This window comes from Gekko japonicus, unplaced genomic scaffold (assembly GCF_001447785.1).
Source record: "Gekko japonicus isolate JY-2015 unplaced genomic scaffold, Gekko_japonicus_V1.1 scaffold2029, whole genome shotgun sequence".
NCBI lineage: Eukaryota > Metazoa > Chordata > Lepidosauria > Squamata > Gekkonidae > Gekko > Gekko japonicus.
In genome coordinates this window covers 197,406-221,011 of record NW_015167596.1, presented here as the reverse complement: position 1 = coordinate 221,011, position 23,606 = coordinate 197,406, and the positions used below count along the sequence as shown (strand labels likewise).

Genomic DNA, 23,606 nt, shown 5'->3' with positions numbered 1-23,606 from the left:
TTCAGCATGGATCTCCTCTTACTACATCACATCGAAAGCCAGTTCTGAAAAATGAGGGGATTTCAAAAGCACAGGGTAAGGCGATCTGTTTTCAAAGCCAAGAGTCCCACTGGGTACACCCAAGCGCTTGGGTGAATCTCTTGGAATGCAAGACAAAATCCTGAAAGGATGGATCCTTCTTTGGGATGCCACATACCACTGGTAGCTGAGCTTCACACAAGCATGCTCCAGGTTTGAAGTAGCACAAATCTAGTATGCGGCACATGCCTGGAGGGATTTGCTTGTCTCTAGTATACTGAATTGGTAGCAGGCAACTGTAGAGAGGAGAGCAGATCCAGCCATGATTTTACTCTAGCCAGGGGTACTCCTGTCCAGTACTGGACGAACTCCCACTGCAAGCTGGCCACATACACTATGCAGTGAGCCAGAAACATTAAGGACTGGCTAAGCAGTACAACTGGATTTCGTAACAGAGGAAGAAAAAACTGACCTGCCTGCGCACCTTGAAGCAATCCCGACTCTGAGGTAGACAAACAAGTGGCCGATTTAAGCCAAGCTACATAAACAGCTCTGCAAAGCAGCAGTGGCTGAGGAAGTTTCAGTTTCCCCCACTTAGAGGAAAGAAAATACTTGGGATAGGCATCTGTCAGATATTCTAGGATTGTTTCAGCTATACTGCCTGAAGAGAAAGGGAGTCAGGCTGCTTATCCATTAACAAGGAAAGACACCTTCATTCTATCACAAGGGACTGTTTCTGGCTGACACCACTTAACACTGGAGAGGAGAGCCAGTGAACTGTAATGGCTAAGAGCTAGACGATGAGAAGCCACTGACAAAGTCCATAAACACAGCCTCCACCGACAGCTGTATCTCTGACCATCACAAATGAAAGTCAGGTTCAACCTTATCTCAGATACTACAATCAGGCTCTGGATGCAAAATTTTCATTACAATCCTCAAAGCTGACATGAGGTCAGAGATAGAAGGTGAAAGACATAAGGGCTCTTTGCAAAGAGATGTAAAATTTCTGGAAACGTTGAAGCCCTGAGGGGGGAAAACAGAAAGGGAGGGGGTTGAAATAAACACCTTACTTCAAACCTAAACAGATTTTACTGCTCCAAGTTATCATAATCTAATCAGAAATTATACCAGCCATAAATTGTTCTATTTAGTATATTTATGGAATTTTAAAGCATGCCTTAGTTTCCTAGAAGCAACACTGCAAATATACCCAGTTCTTGAAAGAGAGCTGCAGACTATTACATCTTATGCTACCTTAGCACATGTACCTTAATTTTTGCCAACTGAGAGGTAAGAAAAGTTGAAATTGGAAAACAAATCTACTAATAAAACAAAAAGGTGCATTATTTGACAGTCTCATACAGTCATAACAGGACATCCATATTGTAAATATCAAATTAAGTTTGTAACTGCAAGCTCCTTAAATAATGTATCAAACATATGTTGTTGCCCACTGAAATATATCCTTGATGTTCATTTTATTTATTATCATATGCCTACAATATACATCTTACTCCGCAGATTGTCTTACACAAAACTTTGCCATTCAAAGAAAACTGAAAAAAGGTCCTCAGAAAATCTGCTAGAGCAACAGGAACACTCAGGTAATTTCCTGTCTGTGCATATTGTCTGTAACTTACCCTGTCAGCAAACTGCAGAAAAGCAGAGTCTAATGGGCTAGGATCAGGGTCACAATTGATAATGGCTGGCTACTAAGGCCTAGCAAAACATTGTGAGCTTTTGGGTTCAGGGGCTAATAAAAACACTTTACAAGAATGCTGTCAGGATTACTGAAACGGTATCAAGTGATCCGAACACTTCAAATTAGAGGAGTTGAACTCATTTGTTATGTGGGCCGGATTTGACATAAATGTCACTTTGTTGGGCTGGGCCATGTGTGCCATGAAACATAATGCCAGGTACCAGAGATAGAAACTGTATAAAGGGCAGCAGCTGGTAAGGTCTGAGTTTTTGTATCCTCACTGAAAGGCCCCATGGGCTGGGAGGGGGATGCAAAGGAAAAGGTGGACTGGAGAGCCAGCGATGCAACACTGGGCAGACGCTCCTATGCTGCTTGACTGCTGCAGATGAGGTTGTTCTGCCATGCTGAAGCCACAATCAGAGTGGCTCCACCCACACCCCCATGAGCAGTCCCCTGCTTGCACCAGCTGCTTGCGGGCCTCATAAGAGTCCTGGACGGGCCTGTTCTGGCCCCTGGGCCTTATGTTTGACACCCCTGCTTTAAACAGTATGTATTACCACTATGGGCAGATTTTAGTTTATTTCATTCATTTATACCCTTCTTGTCTCCCCAATGGGGAGCCCAAAGCAGCTTACATTTTTCTCCTCCCATTGATTTTACCCTCACAACAACCCTGTGAGGTAGATTAAGCTGAAAGTATGTGACTGACACAAAATCACCTAACAAGCTTCTGTGGCAGAATGGTGATTTGAATTTAAGTCTCCAGATCCTAGTCTGACACTCTAACCTCTACAATTCATTGGCTGGAGAGCTCAGATAAAAACCAGAAGAAGAAAAATCAAGGGGGGGAAAGGGATCTTAGATTTTTTTTCTGAAGCTTTTCCAACAGAAAAACTGAATATTTAGAGGAACACTGTAAAGAAACGCTTATGAAATATTTTCTTTTAGAATGAATGAAACATAAGAAGAGAAGCCAATGTTGGATCAGGCCAATGGCCCGTCCAGTCCTACACTCTGTCACACAGTGGCCAAAAATGTCAGGTGCCATCAGGAGGTCCATCAGTGGGGCCAGGACACTTCATAGGGAAAGTGTTCCAACCCTTTTATCATTCTAGTTGCCCTTTTCTGCACTTTTTCCAATGCTATAATATCCTTTTTGAGGTGTGGTGACCAGAACTGGACACAGTACTCCAAATGAGGTTGCACCATCGATTTATACAGGGGCATTATGATACTGGCTGATTTGTTTTCAATTCCCTTCCTAAGGATAGTGTTGGGCTTTTTTATTACAGTCGCACACTGTCTCAACATTTTCATTGAGTTATCTACTATGACTCCAAGATCTCTCTCTTGGTCAGTCTCTGCCAGTTCGGACCCCATCAATGTTATTTATAGTTAGGATTTTTGGCTCCTGTGTGCATCATTTTGCACTTGGCCACATTGAACCTCATTTCCACTTTGATACCCACTCGCCCATCCTCGACAGATCCTTTTGGAGTGCCTCACAATCCTCCCTGGTTCTCACCACCTTGAACAACTTTGTGTCATCTGCAAATTTAGCCATTTCACTGCTTACTCCCAACTCCAAATCATTAATAAACAAGTTAAAAAGCATCAGACCAAGTACTGATCCCTGTGGTACCCCGCTGCTTACCACCCTCCACTGAGAAAATAGCCCAATTATACTCACGCTCTGTTTCCTATTAATTAGCCAGTTTTTGATCCACAAAAGGACTTGTCCTTTTATTCCGTGACTATTGAGCTTACTTAGGAGCCTTTGATGAGGAACGTTATCAAAAGCTTTCTGGAAGTCTTCTTAAGGCAATGGTTCTTACAATCAAAATGTATAGCATAAAACAGTCTTTCAATTTTGCAAATGGAAAAACTGGACAATCTGGGACAGCACTGAAAAAAATATCCTGCAAAATATTTTCTCTTTTTGAGTGAGAAAAATCTGGCCTTTATTTCACTCAGTCCAAATGTACATCATGAAAAGCCTATGAACATTTTCAGTTTTTCCCATGGAGAAATTTGGGAAAGCACTGAAAAAACCCAACTCTTGTCCTGTACATATATACAAAATTGTCAAGAAAATTTTGTTTAAATGTAAACTCTGGCAACAATTAATGTGTTTAATAACAACACAGAGGTTTTTTTCCCCCAGAGGGTAGCTATACTGGTCTGCAGTACAACAGCTGGATTCGAGTCCAATAGGAAGAAGATTTTCAGGGTATATGAGCTTCCAAGAGTCAAAGCTCCCGTCGCCAGATTTGATGAAGAGCACTTTGACTCTCAAAAGTTCATACTCCCCAAATGTTGTTGGGCTCTAAAGTGCTACTGGTCTCAACTCTAATTATTAAAGAGGTCAGTGTTTTCAAAGAAATAAGGTCTAAACCTTAATATTCAAACTTGCTGGTAGGCCTACCTACCTACAGTCACAATAAAGTGCATTATTTGGAAAGTTTTTGTTCAAATACAATATTTTCTTTGGTTTACTGAAATCAAAAGAAACCTACTGAGCCAAGTGACTGCCATATTCATGTCAAGTTTCACTAAACAGCTTAACAGATTCATTCACTTGTACTAACAAAACAAGAAAGGAAAGAAGAGAGACTAGCCATCCAAACCTCCAACAATAATAGCAGAAATGGAATGACTTCATGCTCCTTCAAATATCTTTATGCCAAAGTACTATAAGATGAGAAAGTTTAAGTGGGTACTAAAACACTAACAGAAAAAAAGACCGAATCTCTCTCAACATTTTTCAGGCTGGGGCGCCATTTCTACAGGAATATTAAATGTTTTACACCATTCTCTAGACTAGATTTCAAAAACACCGAGGCTTCTTGGAGGTGGCTCGCCTGTCCCCCATTTGCACAGCTGCACTATATTTCCTGAGACCATCAACTAACCACAGTCAAGCATTCCAGGAAGCCAATAAGGCCTTGGACAGAAGGCAATTTCTTTTAGTTTTCAACTGCATCATGACTGCAGCCCCAGCGCTGCTGAAAACCAGGTACACATCCAAGTTATCATCTAGAAGAGATGCCCTCCAGCTTCCACCATAATCACACTTAAATACCAATCCTCTCCTTTAGAGTGGTTACATCTGTGCTGTTTTATTCTCACACAGGGCTCGCCTTTTGAGTTCCTGGACGAATGCCAAGAAGAAGCCCTCCTTGACAGTTATTCACTTATATATTGGCATGCTATATCTAAAAAGTAATTAAGGAAGGGTAGAGACTGTTTCATAACAAGTTGCTTTTTGTTTGTCATATTTCTGATACTCATACTAAATTAGAGTTTTAAATACTAGGTATTTGACCAATATCTGGAAAGTTAACTGAAAAAGAGTTATCTGAATGAGGTCCTTTGTGTGAATTGTGGACCAACAGTCAAAACAGCCACCCATCTGAATGCGTGCACACATGTAACCTACAGAAAACTTTTGATTTAAAGGCTTAATAAAAAAGCACTCTGGCAAAACCACACTTCAACGTTTCAGACACTGAGGGATCCCTCCCGTAAAATTCTAAGTTTGATTAATCGCACCACAAAACAATGTTGTTGATTTTGTTCAGTCGGTAAAATGGTGTGGTGCAATGGTTTAAATGTAGATCTTGGAGACCCAGGTTTGAATCTCTACTCTGCCACAGGAGCTTGCTGGGTGACCTTGGCCCAGTCACGCACTGGTAGCCTAACCTATCTAGCAGGGTTGCTGAGAGGATAAAGTTGTTGAGATTTCTTAAATAACTGGACATCCTCCATCACTGGGTGGAACTCCCACCTAAACACCTGCATGATCACCCCTCTCTTCCTCAAAACCTCAAGTACAAAGCCTCAGATTTAACCTTTTCATCCACAACTCAAAAGCTGAAGAAAAATAGCATTTGCCCAGATCGATCTTGTTGCCCTTGCTTTTGCTCCTTTGTCTCTCGCACTTAACACTAAATGCTCCTCAAGGCAGAGACCTGTCTTTTTATTTTGCTAGGTTGTAAAGCACAATGTCCACAACAACAACAAGAAATGGGAATTAGAAATATTCAACATGGAAAAGCCAGTAATCAGGTGTACATGAAGAAACAAGTTTTGTGAGGCCTAAAGGATTAATATTTTAATTGATGGAGCTTATTGACAAAGGTCCACTGGTAAATGACCAAAATGAACAATGGTTGGCTTTGGCTAATAACCTACAAAACACTTTTTTAAAAAGGGAGTACTGGAAAACTTTGAAGCACCACATGAGCCCAATCTTGGCTACCCTCTACCAACACTATCAACTTTTCCTTTCAAATCCAAGCTTTGGAGCTACACGAACCATTGGATGAGCCAGGCTGCTGATTATGCAGGAAAAAAGCAGCCCAGAGTATAAAAATAAGGCAACTGAACAAAAGAAAATATGTTGTTTTTTTAGTTGTGTTCCTCTCATGTTAACCAGAATGTTTTCCAAGGGAAAATAAAGGCCTTTAAAACAAGAATAGTATATGCTAATATATATTTTCATTTTCAGTGAAAGTCCACTTAACTTTTTTTTTGCCAAATACTAATTTAAACATACCCCATGCAAAAAAAACACCGAGAAGTGAGACTCTTCCTGGAAAAGGCCCGGATATTCCTATACTTACAGGTGGTGGTGAAAAGCGCCCAAGTTACAGTTGATTTATGGCAACCATGTAGGCTTTTCAAGGCAAGAGATGTTCAGGGGTGGCCTGCCATTGCCTGTCTCTGCAGAGCCACCCTGGACTTCCTTGGAGATCTCCCAACTAAATACTAACCAGGGCTGACCCTGCTTAGCTTCCAAGATCAGGCTAGCTTACAGGCAATGATTTTAAAATCAGCTCAAAGAGAGACAACAGCTGAGCTAATTTAAAGAAAAGAAACTTCAGAAAGATAACCTGGACGAATGACACAGGATATGGTATTAACCTCTCTTTCTTTCACCAGTATTTAACACTACCCTTTTGCTTTTATCCCATTCACACCCTTCACCTCTTTCCCCATCAGCTTCTCTTTTCTCATATATTTCTTCCTTCTCATGCTCTCTCTTCCTCACCTATATAATAATAATATATTTACCATGAACTTCCATACAGGGTTATTAGAATGGACTGCCAGGGCGAAGCAAGCAAGAGGTCCTCGCACACTCAAAGCTACAAAACTCTTTGCTCTTATTCCTGATTCTTTCAATCTTCCCTTCTGCAGCAGCCAAACGTCCCTCACACCCTTTCCCCCAACCCCCCCTCCTTTCTTTCTGGTCTCCCTCACAGGGCAGTTGTAAGGCCATACAGGCAAAGCACTTTGAGGCCCAAACAGCATTATTCTTTTTTTAAGTGTCAGTATTAATCAGACCGTATTCCATCCCTCTCTAACTCTGGATACCACCGCTTTGGCCCCTCATAATTCTCCACCCGAACCCTAACCCCTCTATTTATACTCGCGCCTTTCTTCTTCTCCACTCCCTCCTCCCACTTTGTGTGACCTACCTGGTCAGGGCCAATATTCCCTCTAAGCTGTGGAGTCTTGTGAGCAAAAATTCTACTTCGTGAGCTACCGGAATTAAAGTTGTGAGCCAGTCATTTGGCTACTGCATAAATTGGTTTGCTCTGGAGCCCCATCCTCCCTGAGCTAAGACAAAAATGTGTGAGCCGGAGGCTAAAAAACTGTGAGCTAGCTCACACTAACTCAGCTTAGTCCCCCCCTCATTCTTTCCCTCATTCATTCATTCCCTTTTTCCTCCTTCCCTCGCCCCTTCTTTCCCACCCCCGGCCGCATCCACTCACCCTTCCTTCTCCTCCCCTCAGCTGTTTACCACTCAGGGCTCTTCTAACCCACAGGGCGCCGCCATCTTGGCCCTTTCTCCCTCCCTGGCGTCCCCTCCGAGATCCCTCCGCCACGCTCACCCTCTAAAAAATAGTCCCCCGGCACAAGCCTCCCGCTTCTCCCGCCCACCCTTGCAAAGGTCCAGGGCTCTGCTCCGTCAAGCGCGTCGAGCCCTTCAAGGAGGGCAGTGCCGCGGCACGTGGGAACCGGTACACACGACTAGACCGCGGAGGGATCTTCCAGCGGGGCGGCACTGGAGTGGAAGGAAAGGAGGTCTCGTGATTTTGAGGGAGGCCACAAAATGTTCCGGCGCTTGAGTATCACGTGACGGGAGCTGGGGAGGAGGGAGCGCCAGGGAGGCGGGAAGGAGCGCTGCTTGGGTGGTAAACAAGCTCACGGAGGGCGGGGCTAGCGGGCTCCTGGAGGGGCGGGCGCTTCGAGGCCACGCCCGCCCCCTTGACCCAGCCACTGTGCAAGCTTAGGCGGAGGTCATGCATGCAGGTCTTTCAGTTGCCAACCTCCAGGGGAGGCCTGGATAGTTCAAAAAATGGTAGCTGGTCTCTTGACTACAGAGATGAGTTCCTCTGGAGAAAATGGCTGCTCTGGAGGGCGGTATCTGTGGCATTATGCCCCTCCCCAAATCCTAGGTAAAGGTTCCTTTGCTCGAAAGCCAGTCGAGTCCGACTCTAGGGTTGTGGTGCTCACCTCCGTTTCAAAGCCGAAGAGCCAGCGCTGTCCGAAGACGTTTCCGTGGTGGTCATGTGGCCGGCATGACTAAACACCAAGGCGCACGGAACGCTGTTACCTTCCCACTGAAGTGGTACCTATTTATCTACTTGCAATTTCTTGCTTTCGAACTGCTAGGTTGGCAGGAGCTGGAACTAGAGATGGGAGCTCACTCCATCATGAGGCACCCGGGTCTCGAACTGCTGAACTAACACTGCACCCACCTAATTGCTAGGAATTTTCCAAGGCCAGACTGTCAGCTCTAGGTGACCGAGAAGGGAAAGCCTCGACTACTCACGCTGTAGGTGGTGGGTTCCTGTTCAGAATCTCCTTTGCATGTTTTTTAAAAATCCTCCCTGCAGATGGAAAACTAGTACTGTGGAAATTCTCTTCTCTTCCATTTGCGTAATTTATTGACTTCGTGCTGTGGAAAGAGATCTTCTACCCTTCTTTGCTTGCCGGGTGTTTGTGACATAGGGCAGCACTCGGGTTCACACAGGCAAGCGAATGAGGTAGTAGTCCGGTTGCCCAGCTCTGAGTTGGGAAATACCTGGAGATTTGAGGGGTGGAGGGTGGGGTTTGGCGAGGGAGGGAACCTCTGCAGGGTATAATGTCTCCAGGGCAACTGATCTTGGTCGTCTGGAGAGCAATTGTAATAGCGGGAGATCTCCAGGTGCCACCTGGAGGTTGGTAACCCCAGGTAATGGAATGGGACACGCCACTTCAAATTGCAGATGGAGACTCACGTTCTGAAATGCTCCTCCACACTTGGAAGTCCTACAAAATAGAAACGCCAACACAGGAAGGAAACAGAGCCACACTTCTCTTCCTGCTCTGCTAGATTTCTACCTGCAAAGGGGGGTTGTTTGCCTTTGAAATGCAAAGGAACGTTCGGAGTTGGAATCCTCCACCTGCGGCCTTTGGTGGGGGGGGGTGGCCCATTCCACCTCCTCGTCCCCCTGCATCTGTGAAGGAGGCCTTGGGTGTAACAGGGCGGCCTCTTGCAGTCATGAGCAAGAGCACACTGTGTGCTGCCAGGGAAGAATAGTGATGGTGACCAAGGTGTTTTCCAAGGAATCTTCTGCTGGATACCAGTGTGGCGTAGCAGTTAAGAGTCTGCGACTAGTATCTGGGAGGCCCAGGTTTTGAATCCCACTTGTGTCATGGAAGCTTGCTGGGTGACCTTGGGCCAGTCACATTCTGTCAGCCTCACCTACCTCACAGGGGTGTTGTGAGGATAAAATGGAGGAGGGGAGAAAGCTGTAGGCTGCTTTGGGTAAAAAGGTGGGGTATGAATTAATTTAATAACAAGTCAATGGAAGAGCAAAAATTTTCTCCAAAGCACAGTCAGAAAACAAGTCTCATAGTGCAGGGGTCCCCGACTTCGTGCCCATGGGCACCACGGTAATTTTGAAAATGGTGGGTGCCACCACACAATAGGTGCTGCAGGCAGGGTGGGGGCAGAACTCAGCCAATGGCATCATGGGTGACGTGGAGGCAAACAGCAAATGTTGGGAGGCTCCAAGCCAAGAGTCCTTCCTGTGATGAGGGCAGCTGTTTCCAACAAGGTAATCCCTAAAGACACATAGCTGACACTGCCCTCATCCAGTTTGGTGTAGTGGTTAAGTGCGTGGACTCTAATCTGGAAGAACCGGGTTTGATTCCCCACTCCTCCACTTGCAGCTGCTGGATGACCTTGGGCAAGCCATAACTCTGGCACAGCTGTTCTTGAAAAAGAGCAGTTTCTGTCAGAGCTCTCTCAGCCCCACCCACCTCACAGGGTGTCTGTTGTGGGGAGGGGAAGGGAAAAGGAGTTTGTAAGCCGCTCTGAGACACCTTTGGGTAGTGAAGGGCGGGGTATAAATCCAATCTCCTCTTCTTCTCTTCTGCCAGAGCTTACCGGAAGTACCCCCTGGTTCAGCAAGGTGGAAGAAAATCTGCTTTGGCCTTTTGCTTTGGGGAAGAGTTGCTGAAGAGAAGGTGGTGGGCCTCCAGGAAACACATTGGCAGGCCCCATGGGCGCCCCATTCGGGGTCACTCTGGCAGAGGAATATCTGTCAGGATTCAGTCAGCACCTTCCTCATGCTGTAATTCCCAGGATTTCTTCAGGGAAACCAGGACAGCTAGTCTGCTGCAAACACAAGTGTAGGTATGGGCTTATAAGAAGAAGAAAATGAGATTGGGTTTATGCCCTGCCCTTCACTCCGAGTCTCAGAGCGGCTGACAAACTCCTTTCCCTCCCCCTCCCCACAACAGACACCCTGTGAGGTGGGTGGGGCTGAGAGAGCTCGTTCGAGGACTACTCTTGAGAGAACAGTTCTGAGAGAACTTGTGACTGACCCAAGGTCACTCCACCAACTGCAGGGAGAGGAGTGGGGGAATCAAACCTGGTTCTCCCAGATTACAGTCTGTGCTCTTAACCACTACACCAAACTGGCTCTCAGTGTTGAGACCTTGGCCTGTATGCCTCTGTGCATGTTCAGGGTTACTTCATAGAGCAGGGGTCCCCAACCTTTTTGAGCCTGTGGGGCACCTTTGGAATTCTGACGCTTCATGATGGGCAGAGCCACAAAATGGGTGCCATAAAATGGTTGCTGCAGGAGTGGAGCCAGCCACAAAATGGCCGCCACTGCTTACCTGCAGTCCCACAGTTTAGATCTTTGCGCTTTGATGGCAGCTGCTGCCAAAGGAACTTTTTTTAAAAAACCTGCACAGCACAACCAATCGTATCGCCAGTGGTGTGGCCAGTCAGAAACCTTGCTGGGCAAAAGCCACACCTGCTTTCTAAATACACTTGGTGGGCTCCAGGAAAGGTGTCGGTGCACACTCTGGTTACCACAGGCCCTGGGTCAGAGACCCCCGTATTTGAGAATGAGATCCTGTTTCCTGGTACTTGCTCCCGATAAATCACTAGCCCCGTGTTCCATGTTGTTAGTTGGTGCTCTTTTTAGTTGCTCTTCCCCAGGTCAAAAGAAGTTCAGTCTCAGAGGTATGTGGCTATCAGCCACAACGATTAAAGGGAGGTCGTAATCCTCTGGTCCTGATCTGGATTGCCCAGGCTGGCCTGATCTTGTCGGATCCTGGAAGCTAAGTAGGACCGACCCTGGTTCGTACTTGGATGGGAGACCACCGAGGAATACCAGGGTCTCGAGGCAGAGGCAGGCAATGGCAAACCACCACTGGACTCCTCTTGCCTTGAAAACCCTACGGACTTGCCAAAAGCTGGCTGCGACTTGACGGCACTTTCCACCACCAGCAAGCTTCTGAATACAGGTGCTGAGGGGCGTCTAGGGAGGGGGGAAACTTTGGTCTCCATGCTCTGCTTGTAGGCTACCCAGGGGTGTCCAGACTTTGTGCATCAAGATGCTGGCTTAAATGGACTCTTGGTCTGAGCCAGCTCTGATATGCTCATGAGCTAGGACACGGGGCTTCAGAAGCCGGGACGGAGCAGGCTATTCCAAGCTAAGTCCAACCCAATCGACACTTGATGCCAATGGACTGTTTCTTGGGCCCAGCATCTCAGTTACGCTGGGCTGCAGTGGGTGGAATCTGTTGGGTGATCGTGAGATATTGAAAAAATGGTATTTAGCAGAGATAATATAGTCCAGCAGAGCCTGAGTAAAATAAATCAGACTGAGAATTCATGTGTGATTAAAATATAAAGTTTTTACTAAATTCTAGCATGGGAAGGGTAACTGGGATGAAAATAACAACAGAGCTAAATCGGCTACAGTCCCAATCAAATCCCTAGATCAGGGAGAAAATTCCCGGGCATCCTACAGCTAAAGAACATTGGTTACATGAGAAACATGTGACTTCCTGTGAGTAACATAAACAAACATTTAACCCCAGACATACTGAGTGTTTTCAACTTGTAATACCCAACAGAATCCAATCACATGTCCCATGTTAGCATACCTGAGCGACGTGCAGTGGGACTACAGGTCTCTGTCATGTGACTGTTACACGTACAGCAACTGGGGGCCCATGTTAAACAAGACATAGACCAATGCTTCTGTCCCACCAGCATCGAGTGCACATCAGATCGCAAATGCTTTGCAAGATTTCCCCAGCTTTGGGAGGTGGGTGTCAAGCAAGGATGGGCATCAAATGCATATACCCGGGTTCCCTTATTTCCACCTGGGAAAATTTGGATTGTAGGTTTCTTTTCCCCAAAGGATAAGAAAGCACTGTTTTATGGGGATCTAAGGGCAAAGTAGGGGCTGCGGTGGCTCAAGCGGTTAAGACACTGAACTGCAGACTGAAAGGTCAGTAGTTCAACAGTTCGAGACCTGAGTGCCGCATGACAGAGTGAACTCCCGTCTCTGGCCCCAGCTCCTGGCAACCTAGCGGTTCGAAAGCAAGAAATTCCAAGTAGATAAATAAGTACCTCTTCGGTGGGAAGGTAACAGCGTTCCGTGCGCCTCGGCATCTAGTCATGCCAGCCACATGACCACGGAAACATCTTCGGACAGTGCTGGCTCTTCGGCTTGGAAACGGAGATGAGCGCCGCATCCCTAGAGTCGTATTTGACTAGCTTTCGAGCAAGGGAAACCTTAACCTTAAGGGCAAGGTGCTTGGGAGTAGGGCAGTTGGTAAAAAAATGACTGCCTAGCCCAGGGATTCCCAACACGGTGTGTGTGGGTGCTGTAGTGCCTGCTGACACCACCAAGTGCTGTTAGAAAGTGGGCGGGGCGGGTGGGGCTATTGGTCATTGGAAATTTGATTGGCTCTGCTGATTTTTAAAAACACTGTTTTGGCAGCCGCTGCCACCACAGCACAAGGAATCTTCACTGTGCGGCTGAAGGTAAGCTGCAGTGGCCACTTTGTGGCCGTTTCCGCCTCTGGTGGCAGCCATTTTGCAGCAGCCATTTTGTGGCTGCACCCACCAATGTGAGTCAGAATTCCAAAGGTGCCCTCAGAAAGGTGGGGGAACCCCTGGTTTTACCAATCACATTGGTAGAAATGCCTCTGAGCATACGCAGATGACATTTCATCTCAGAAAGAAGTGACCTGGTGTGCTGTAGCGGATGGAGACTCGTGCCTCTCTCTTAGCCAGGCTGCGGAGGCAGTAACAAGGAACTGTAGAGGCAACGAAGGACGCCGTTCTTGGGCACTGGTTTGAAATAACCAGCCGGATCTTTGTTGCAAGGTTTGAGTTTGGATCTAACAATGAACCCTACTGGGCCGATATGAATTCCTCTGAAGTTCATGTACACAGATAGTTTCAGCAAGAAGTCAGGTATTAAGGAACGGCAACAAGGGTCCTCTTTTCTGCAGGTTGATTTGGTTACCCTCCTAGACAGGCACAAAAGACATTTCTTGACAAGAGCAAAAACCGGGCAAGTCCAGCAAATCACATGATATTCTTTGATGCTCGTACATCGGCTGCATGAGACCTGACTTAAAGCCAAAGCATTTACCTGCGCAAATTTTCATCTTGCTTAAATGGGGTTGCCACACCTTAGCAAAGTAGCAACACCTGTTGAATTAGCACACCGGTGGAACTACTGCCTGGGCTGCAGACCTTAACTAAAGATCTGTTGCTGCCCGGCACCTAACACAGCCCAGTTCACCAGGTGCGGTATAGGTGCAAAGCATCATATTCTGATCAGCAAACTCTGCAAGAAAACCCTGTGGTCTCGTACACCCCAATAAATGTACTGTAATATAACGCAGCCCTGACTTGGATGGCCCAGACTACCTTGATTTCAGCAGATCTCAGAATCTAAGCAGGGTCAGTCCTGGTTAGTACCCGGATGGAAGACCGCCAAGGAAGGCCAGGGTTGCTATGCAGAGATGAGCAATGACCAGGAGTCATTTCCTGCGGGAGCGCACAGGAGCGAAGCTCTGGCAGTAAGGAGCCCAGGGGGTGGGCACATGCAACAAGCCCCGCCCCCTGCTCCCAGCAGCCCTCAGTCGGGCCACGAGGAGCAAGAAGCAGCCAGGTAAGTTGCAGAGCCCCCCTCAATGTTGGCTCATGTTTTCCCCTCAAATGGCGTGGCCCTGCCCCCAGCGTGCGACATCACTTCCGGGTGACGCGCACACGGGGGTGCGGTTTCCCTGGGCCCCGATTCCGCGGGAACGGAAAGCGGGGCTCGAAAGTGGGGGGAAATCCACCCCCCGGGGGCATTTGGCAGCCCTAAAACCACGCGACATGCCCGGCATCAGCACGCCACCCAGAAGTGACACGATCACATCGAGCATGTTGGGGGCGGGGCCACAATCATCTGAGGGAAAACTCTATAGTTTTATCTCGGGTGATTGTGGCCCCGCCCCCAACGTGCCCGACATGACTGTGTCAATTCCGGGTGATGTGATTGCGGCGCACGTGCACTTTGCACGCGCGCATGGACTCCCGAAGCAGTGCTGGACTCCCCCGCTCTACATATAGTAAGGACTGGGCAACCCTACTTGCACCTCATTTTCTACGAAATGACTCCTGGCAATGACAAACCACCTCTGAGTGTCTCTTGCCTTGAGAACCCCACAGGGTTGCCATACGTCAGCTGTGACTTGAAGGCGCTTTATCCAGCACCACCTACAACAACATAAGGCAGCTTTCAGGGAGAGGAGGAGGAGGAGGCGACTGGATTTATACCCCACCCTTCACTCAGAGTCTCAGAGTGGTTTACAATCTCCTTTCCCTTCCCCTCCCCACAACAGACACCCTGTGAGGTAGGTGGGGCTGAGAGAGCTCTCTCGAGGGCCATGTCAACAGACCTGGAAGTAACCACTGTTCCCTCTAAGCTGAGTGAGTGTGAGCTAGCTCACAGTTTTTTAGCCTCCGGCACACACATTTTCGTCTTAGTTCAGGAAGGAGGGCTCCAGAGCAAATTGATTTATGCAGCAGCCAAATTGCTCACAACTCTAACGCCAGCAGCTCACAAAGTAGAAGTTTTGTTCACAAGACTCCACAGCTTAGAGGGAGCATTGAAAGCAACCAGAGGGGACCGTAGGATGGTCCCCTAGGTAGGGGGGAAAAGACCCAGCTTGGTCGGCTTCTGCCCCGTGGAAGGGTTTGATGTGCAGAGATAACAGACGGAGATCTTCATCGCCTTGACCTAATTAAGGTCCACTGGAGATCAGCTCCAGAAGGACCATGGCAGGTAATTAAGTCATTCAAGGGCCAGCGATCCTGTTCCGAAGCGAAATAAAATGGCATTCCACTGGCCACTTTACGACTAACTAAGTTTATACCAGCATAAGCTTTCGTGAGTCAGAGGAGCTCACTTTGTCCAGCGCCTGTGGCGTGGAAAATGTTACTCAGTTTCACTGTGCTGCAACAAACGACCACAGCTGTCCTTTGGAAACTATTCAGAGGCAGGAGCCCTGATCCGCCAACGCTGGGGCAAACGCAGGGGCTTGCCTGTCTCTCTGACACCCTCCTTGCAAGTTTCAGAGGTATCCCCTGAGCCTTAGGAAGCACCCGCTGCACCAGGCGGGCCTTTGGGTTGACCCAGCCAGTCAATTTGTAGGCTTCCACAGGTTTCTAAAGCACATTACACCCTCTGACACATTACAGGCCCAATAAATAAATCATTAAAAGCCGTAGCCTAGTAAGAGGAAACAAGGTTAATGATACCATAAAATAATCTTTTATGCATTTTTCTTGGGGTTCTTTCCCTGGTCTCTCTCCAACAGCAAGCCCCAGATGCAAATTCCCCTCTGCCCTGCAGTGCACCAATTTCTTTATTCCTATGTAATGTAATGGTAATTAAGTCAAAGAGAAATAATGTTGCTAATTGCTTCCATCCATTTCTTCTCTGAAGCCCATCCTAATTTAGGTTTCTTTTTCTTTTTCCTCCAGGGAAGATTAAATAAACATGTCTCTTGCACGGCGGGGGCGAGATGGGGGGGGGGGAATCATCCATGCCTGAGAGACGGAAATAAAAATTAATTGTAATTCACAAAGCCGGCCTGGATTAAAAAGATGCTCACATCAAGAAGTGCTTTCTCTCTGAGCTGGGCTGACCTCTCGCAGGTGAAACTTCAAGGGAGACTGGCGCAGACTCCCAGGCAAGGGGAATTGTGAAATATGCAGACACAATTCCGGATTGTAGAATTGGCTTCAAAGGCTGTTGATTCAAGGCTGCTGTTATCCTAAATTAATAACCTCCTGTCTATGCAGAAAGGGAAATGCATTCCAGCAACCTCGTCCTGTGTGCACTGAAGAAGGCTCTAGGCCCCCGCTGATCTGAGGCCTTTATAGAGCTGCTAGTTTCTGAACTGACCCTGAACTGTTTCTTTAGCACTGATCTTGCATTCTTGACGAAAGACTAGCACACACAGGTCTGTAGCTACGGTGGGGCTTTTGGGGGGCTCTGCCCCCTTTCTTAAAGGCACCATTTGAAATGGTTACCTTTTCTTGAACATACGTTTAACTCCAAGTTCTCTAAATTAAGAACATAAGAACATAGATGCCAATGTTGGATCAGGCCAAAGGCCCATCCAGTCCAACACTCTGTGTCACACAGTGGCCAGAAATACCAGGTGCCATCAGGAGGTCCAGCAGTGGGGCCAGGACATTAGAAGCCCTCCCACTGTTGACCCCCCCCCAGCACCAAGATGACAGAGCATCACTTGCCCCAGAGCCCCTATCCATACCTTGTGGCTAATAGCCACTGTTCCTAAATTCAATGTTCCTAAAAAGTATTATGATGTTTTTCACCACATGTAATCTATTTTGAAGTTTGTATAAACCTATGCAGTTACTGTGCTGTGTAATATTGTTGTTGTCAACCATGAAAGTTTGTGTATTCTTTAAGTTGAAATAAAATAAAAAATTAAATAAAAAAGGCACAGCCCCACAAGAATTTATCCTGTAAATGCCTTTTCCAGTCATTTTAAAACATTTTAAAAGGCGTGCACTTTTTTAAGCAGAGTGGGGTGCTATAGTTGACGAATTCCCGCACTGAGCAAGGGGGTTGGAGTAGGTGACCTCTAGGATCCCTTCAAACTCAGTGTCAAGAAACTGGTCTCCTTTAAGAGAGTTTTTCTGCCTAAGTGTTAGCTTTCTTGACTATAGAAGTCATCACCTCCACCTGCCGGCTTGTTATCAGAATTGTTGCTTAGGCTGGCAGAAGTGATTAATTGCATCAGCAGAGAACTGTCATCCATGGTGACAGCGTGCAATTTAGAGATCTAGCCGGGTAACAGCTTTCTATTGGCTAAATGGCTTTTCTTTCTGCACTGAGAACTTCATTCCCAACAGGAAAAAAAATTGCCCCACAAGCCACAAAATCCTCACCTCGGGCCTGCTAGCACATGGTTCTCCAACGTGGTGCCCGTGGGTGCGTTTTCTGGTACCTACTGTTTGTTTGTTTTTGGAAAGTGGGTGGAGTCAGGTGAGGCTTTTACCCAGCAGGGCTTCTGATTGGCCATTGGAGAGCCAATTGAATCTGCAGATTTTTTTAAAAGTCGCTTTGGCAGCAGCTGCCACCACATTCCAAGGATTTTACTATCAGTCATGCAGCAAAGTTGTGGGTATGCAAGAAAATGTTTTAGAACAATATGTTCATTTTAAGAGGTGTGTCCTACGAAAAGAGAGTTTCTGCTTGAAATGCTTTACTATTATAATCACGGGTGGAAACTAGTCAGAGGGTCGAAAATACTGATTTTACTGACCAAAATTCCAAAAAAACCTGACCAAATATTGACAAAAAACTGACAAATTACTGAACAATTTAATGTCAGCCTACTGATAAGCTAGCATTTTAAATGTGAAACTAGGACTTCATTAAAAATTATTATCTGGCCTCCACTGTCCCCATAGCCAGCCTCATAGATATGAGCCAGATAAAAGGATTGCACACCTTTTTATTGATTTTTTTAATGAATAGAGGTCAATGTTTTCATTATTGTACAAAATTTAAGGCAAAAAAAGATTCCCTTTTAAAAATAATCACATACTGCAGATAATAAAACAGCTGCCAGGCTCCCTACACAGGTCACACCACACAGGGCTTCATAAGAAGATAACTGTTTATTAGTGGTTCCAGTAATAAAGAACACGTGTACAGATTGTGTCAGGAATGGCCGTCAATACTAGGGCCTCTGACTTATAGTGAAATCAAACATCCCCCCTGTAAGCATAAGCCAATGGATATAGTTCGTGCCTGGGGCAAAGCAAACGGGCAGAGCAGAGAAGCCGTTAACTTTCCCAGCCGTGGAAGCGGTAGCTGGAACATCTGCAAGGTCAAGCATAAGATAGCACACAGTAGCTGGGCAGGAGGGAGCTGAGAACGAGAAGGAGGGTACCCCTCCACATTCCAGATCTATGACAGGGCTACCTGACAACAGCAAAACAGCAAAAGCATATTAAAAACCAAACATAAAGTAATAATTATGACAATAAAGCATAATTACTGTAAGGTAAAACTTGTCTTTGCTTTTACTTTATCTTTGGGTTTTTTTATGAAGCCGCGGGCTCAGTTGTCATTCAGTTCCTGGCTTGGCTTGTTGTTCAGTCCCTGGCAGCTCTTTGGTGCTTCACTTCCTGGCGCCCGGAGCAGGTCTTAAACCGCGGCTTCTTCCAGTGGGCTTCACCCGGTGCTCGGCAACACGCCAGCCACAGGTCTGGTTCCGTCCTGCAGGCTCTACCGCGCTGCGTTGCCACACCACCGCGCACCACGACCCCGCCTCCGTCCAGCCTCGTGCACGCCGGGTCACCAGGGCCAACTCCGCCGCCATTACCGCTGCCGCTCCTGCCACACGCCCTCGTAAGGAGGAGGGGTGCCCCCTGCCACCTAGGGGCAGGTACCCATTTTATCTACTTGCGTTTTACACGCTTTCGAACCGCTGGGTGGATGATGTGGCCTCCACTCAGGCGATGAACCTAGTGTCATCCGTGGTAGTGCTGGGACTCTCCCAATATGTAATGACTCCCACTCACCAGGTCGGACACACGCTCGATCTGATTTCCGCGGCAGGGGTCACAGTGGACCGGGTCACTGCCTCAGCAGTGCCATGGTTGGACCATCATGCCCTGAAGGCCCATCTGAATGTCTCACCTCGACCCTGTTTAGGCAGCGAGCAGATTTCAGCTCGCCCTTGGAGCCAAATGGACCCTATGTGGTTTCAAATGGCCCTGCGGGATCCAGTGCCCCCTGGCAGCTCGTTAGATGAGCTCGTGGAGGATTGGCACAGCTGACTCTCGGCAGCCATCAATGAGATCACCCCCAATGCCCTCTGTGCCCTCACTCTAGGGTGGCCCCTTGGTTTACCCAGGAGTTGTGGCTGATGAAGGGAAGGCTAAGATGGCTAGAGAGACAGTAGTGGTGCCCCTGCAATGAAGCTACAAGAACATCTTATAGGATGTTTAGGAGATCCATGAGTTGGCAATCAAAGCCGCTGAGAGTATTATGCGGCCACGATTGCGTCTGCGAGCTCATGCCCAGCCCAATTATCTGGAATAACTCCATCTATGACTCTTCTGCCACAAGGCAGACCAAATGTTAGGGAATCGGACACTGGCTGTGAGGCCTTTGCGAGCTACTTTGCAGATGAAGTCCTGTCGCTCCGCCGTGACCTCCCTGCCACAGTTGAGACAGTAAGTGAAGTCGAGGCTCCATGCACGTCTTCTAGTCAGGTTATGGATTATTTCAGTCTGCTCAGCCTGGAGGAAGTTGACAAACTGCTCTTAACTGTACCACCTACCACATGCTGCCTTGACCCATGCCCATCATGGTTAATTAAAGCTGGCCATGATGCCCCCTGCTTCCGGCCGCCCTGCTTCCGGCCCTCATTCAGCCAGGAGTAGGCAGGAGAAGAGGGAGGGTAAGTTGCTTCCTCCCTGCCTCTCCCCACCCCTGCCTGCCTGGGGCCAGGGAGGGCCTTCGCGGGGCTTCCTTGCACTCCCGCCGGCCTTGCAGGTCCACCGCCGGGCCCCTCATGGGGCTCGGCAGTGGAGCTGCAAGGCCGGCAGCGGTTGCCGGGACCGTTGGGGGTGGGGGTGGGTGGCCTTATGACACACTTCTGGTGATGTCAGGGGGTGTGGCCTTCTGACACACTTCCGGTGATGTCAGGGGGTGTGGCATATGCTAATGAGGTATGCTAATGAGTTCCCCTAGCTCTTTTTCTACAAAATGACCCCTGGTGGTTTGTCCCCTCCTGAAAAAGCCATCTCTGGATCTGGCTGAATTGGCTAATTACCAGGCAGTCTCCAATCTGCCCTATTTGGGCAACATAATTGAGATGGCTTGGCAATTCAGCAACAGAGCTTTTTGGATGACACTTCCATTCTAGATCCTTTCCAGTTTGGTTTCTGCCCAGGCCACGGGATGGAGACGGCACCGGTCGCCCTTATGGATGACCTCCGGAGGCATCTGGATTGGGGCAGGTTGGCAGTGATGTTGCTGTTGGACCTGTTGGTGGTGTTCGACATGGTTGACTATCAGTTACTGATCCACCGCCTGCCATCGGGGTTGGGGAGGTCGGTCTGCGTCTGGTTAATTGCTACTGCATTCCTTTCTGTGCTTTCTCTGCTTCGCGCCGAAACGCTGGTTGGCTAGCTATCACTGGAGCTGGTGGTAGTTCGGTAGTCTCGCCTGGGTCATCCCTCGGATGGTCGTGGCCCCGCCCCCAGCGTGCCCGGTGTGGTCGCGTCACTTCCGGGTGACGTGGTTGTGGCACACGTGCACTCCCGGAGCAGCGCTGGAGTCCCCCGCTCCAGCGCCGATCCAACTTGGCAACCCTAACTTATGCCCCTGGACAATCCAAATTGCATCTCATCGGCCAGACCGTGTGAAATGCCCATCTGTGCACAGGATATCTTTCTAGGCGCCAGAGACAAGCAGTATGTCCCCTCTCCTCCCAAATTTATCTTCTAGATATCTTGGCGAGAGATCCTGAAGAATGTCCACTCTCATTAACAACATGTTAAACATTAAACAGAAGCGCAGTGGCATCTGAATGACTCACACACTTTATTCCAGCATGAACTTTGCTGAGTCAGAGCTGGCTTCATCAGATGCAAAATATAACCAAATCTGCCTAATGGATGGGAACACCGTGCATCAGGTTTTTGGAGTGTCCGCATGACATCATCCCCCAATTGTCCTATTTCCATGTCCTCCCCAACTTTGCTGTGATCCTTCCTAAATCTAGTTTGGTAAGAGTTTGGGGTGGTGGTGGTAGATAGTGGTTAAGGTGCGTGCCTCTGAATCCGGGCCGGAGGGTGTATTTTTTGCAGGTTCCACCCACGTTTTGCCCCCCCAAGCACCAAGAAGACAGAGCTTCACTTGCCCCAGAGCCCCTAGCTATACCTTGTGGCTAATAGCCACTGATGGACCTCTGCTCCATATGCTTATCTAATTCCCTTTTGAAGCCGTCCATGCTTGTAGCTCCCACCACTTCCTGTGGCAGTGAATTCCATGTCCTCCCCAATTTTGCTGTGATCCTTCCTAAATCTAGTTTGGTAAGAGTTTGGGGTGGTGGTGGTGGATAGTGGTTAAGGTGCCTCTGAATCCGGGCCAGAGGGTGTATTTTTTGCAGGTTCCACCTACGTTTTGGTTTTCATGCTCACCTACGGCTGCAATTCCCCTCCATGCCACCAGAGGGTTTTCCCAGCCTTTTTTAAAAGGCTGGTCATTGACATGACCAGAGGTCATTTTGTAAAAAAAGAGGTGCAGGAGCTCATTAGCATAACTCATTTGCATATGCCACACCCCCTGACATCACTGGAAGTGTGTCAGAAGGCAACACCCACCACTCAGGCTCCACTGGACTGTTTTGGATTGCTAGCTATTGGGGGGGGGGAACGTGTAGATCTGTCATCACAGAGGAAGGAGAGCTTGTACCTGAATAAAACTTGGTCTTAAAGGTGCCACTGGACTGTTTTGGACCAGGGGGGCGGGGGGGGGCTCTGCAACATACCTGGCTGCTTCTTGCTCTGACTGAGGGCTGCTGGGAGCAGGGGGTGGGGCTTGTTACATGTGCCCACCCCCTGGGCTCTTTACTGCCGGAGCTCGGCTCCTGTGCGCTCCTGCAGGAAATGACCCCTGGACATAACCATACAGCTATAACTGTATGAATTACTGATTTTAAACTACAGCAATATGTCAATGACCAGGTTTTAAAAATATGCACACCTAGGCCACCTCATATTGAACTTTTGTAACTACCCTGCGTGGCGGCGCCATCAGGGCAATGATTGCTACATTTTGGGAAAACAATAAAAATGTCACAATTACAGACTGGATACTCAAAATACAAGGATTTTGCATACTTGATAAAATCACAGACTACATTTCTCAAAAAGAAAATGAGCCTCATGCATCAAAGTTTGTGACCGTTTGGTTTCCTGTTTTGGAATACCTGTCAACTCGACTGTGCGACTGAACAACAATGACGAAAGAAGATTTTAAATCAATAGTAGAAACTATTAACCTGATATATTAAGGTATCTTTAGGATTTCTTTTTTTTCACAAACATAACCTTTGAACCGTGTTCTTCATTTATTCTGTTGGCTGAAGTAAGCCATATTAATAACCCACCTAAATGTTCAATTCGTTGTTGTTATATGTATGTTTGTATGTATTTGTTTGTATACTATATAAAACTGAAATTAAAAAAAATAAAAAGGTATCCTTTTAAACAGAGCTTCTTCCTAAAGTTTTGAAGAGTTACAAGAAGAAGAGGAGGAGGAGGAGAATTGGCTGACCCAATGTCACTATCTGAACTACCGTTCACTATCCGAGGGAGTCTTGGGGCAGCTTACAATCACTTTCCCTTTCTGAAAAGTACTGAGACTTACTTAGTAAATTCAGCTCTCATACTTTATTCGGAGAAGAACAAGACAAAGTAGCCGGCTCGCAGGCCGACTTATATGCCCCAAGGAAAACACACCCACACACACCCCACCCCGTGAATGGTCTAATTACATTGATTAGATTATTCCTGGGGAGCCTAGGTCTATTGTGTTTGGGAGCGAAGCTCAGGTACCTCACCTTGACCACATGTGGAACCAGCCGAAACTGGTTTGAGCACATGGCTAGGTCAGGACACAACACTGGGTGGGGCTGAGAGAGCTCTGAGAGAGCTGTGACTGGCTCAGAGTCACCCAGCAGGCTGCATGTGGAGGAGCGGGGAATCAAACCCAGTTCTCCCAGATTAGAGTCCGCCACTCTTAACCACTACATCACAGCTGGCTCCCTTAGAGATGTGAAGGCCCGGAAAAAAACTGGAAAAATTCGGGGAAAACCCAGTTTTTTCCCGTTTTTTTCCTGAAGCCTTTTTTGTTTTTTTCTGAAAAATTGGAAAAATAAAATAAAATAAAATAAATTGACTATGGAACGTTTTATTTTAACATGATGAATAAAATATTTTAAGACAAGG

The 23,606-nt window shown here is 47.4% G+C and overlaps 1 protein-coding gene across 1 annotated transcript in view; it reads right to left on the bottom strand.

Moving 5' to 3' along the window:
- TSC1 (tuberous sclerosis 1) overlaps window positions 1–7,586 on the bottom strand; it is a 60,981-nt gene extending 53,395 nt beyond the window's left edge. The window contains exon 1 of the mRNA XM_015413982.1: window positions 7,504–7,586. The gene's annotated coding sequence lies outside the window, so the exon portion shown is untranslated. The remainder of the gene's footprint in view (window positions 1–7,503) is intronic.
- Between the last annotated feature and the right edge of the window lie 16,020 nt (window positions 7,587–23,606).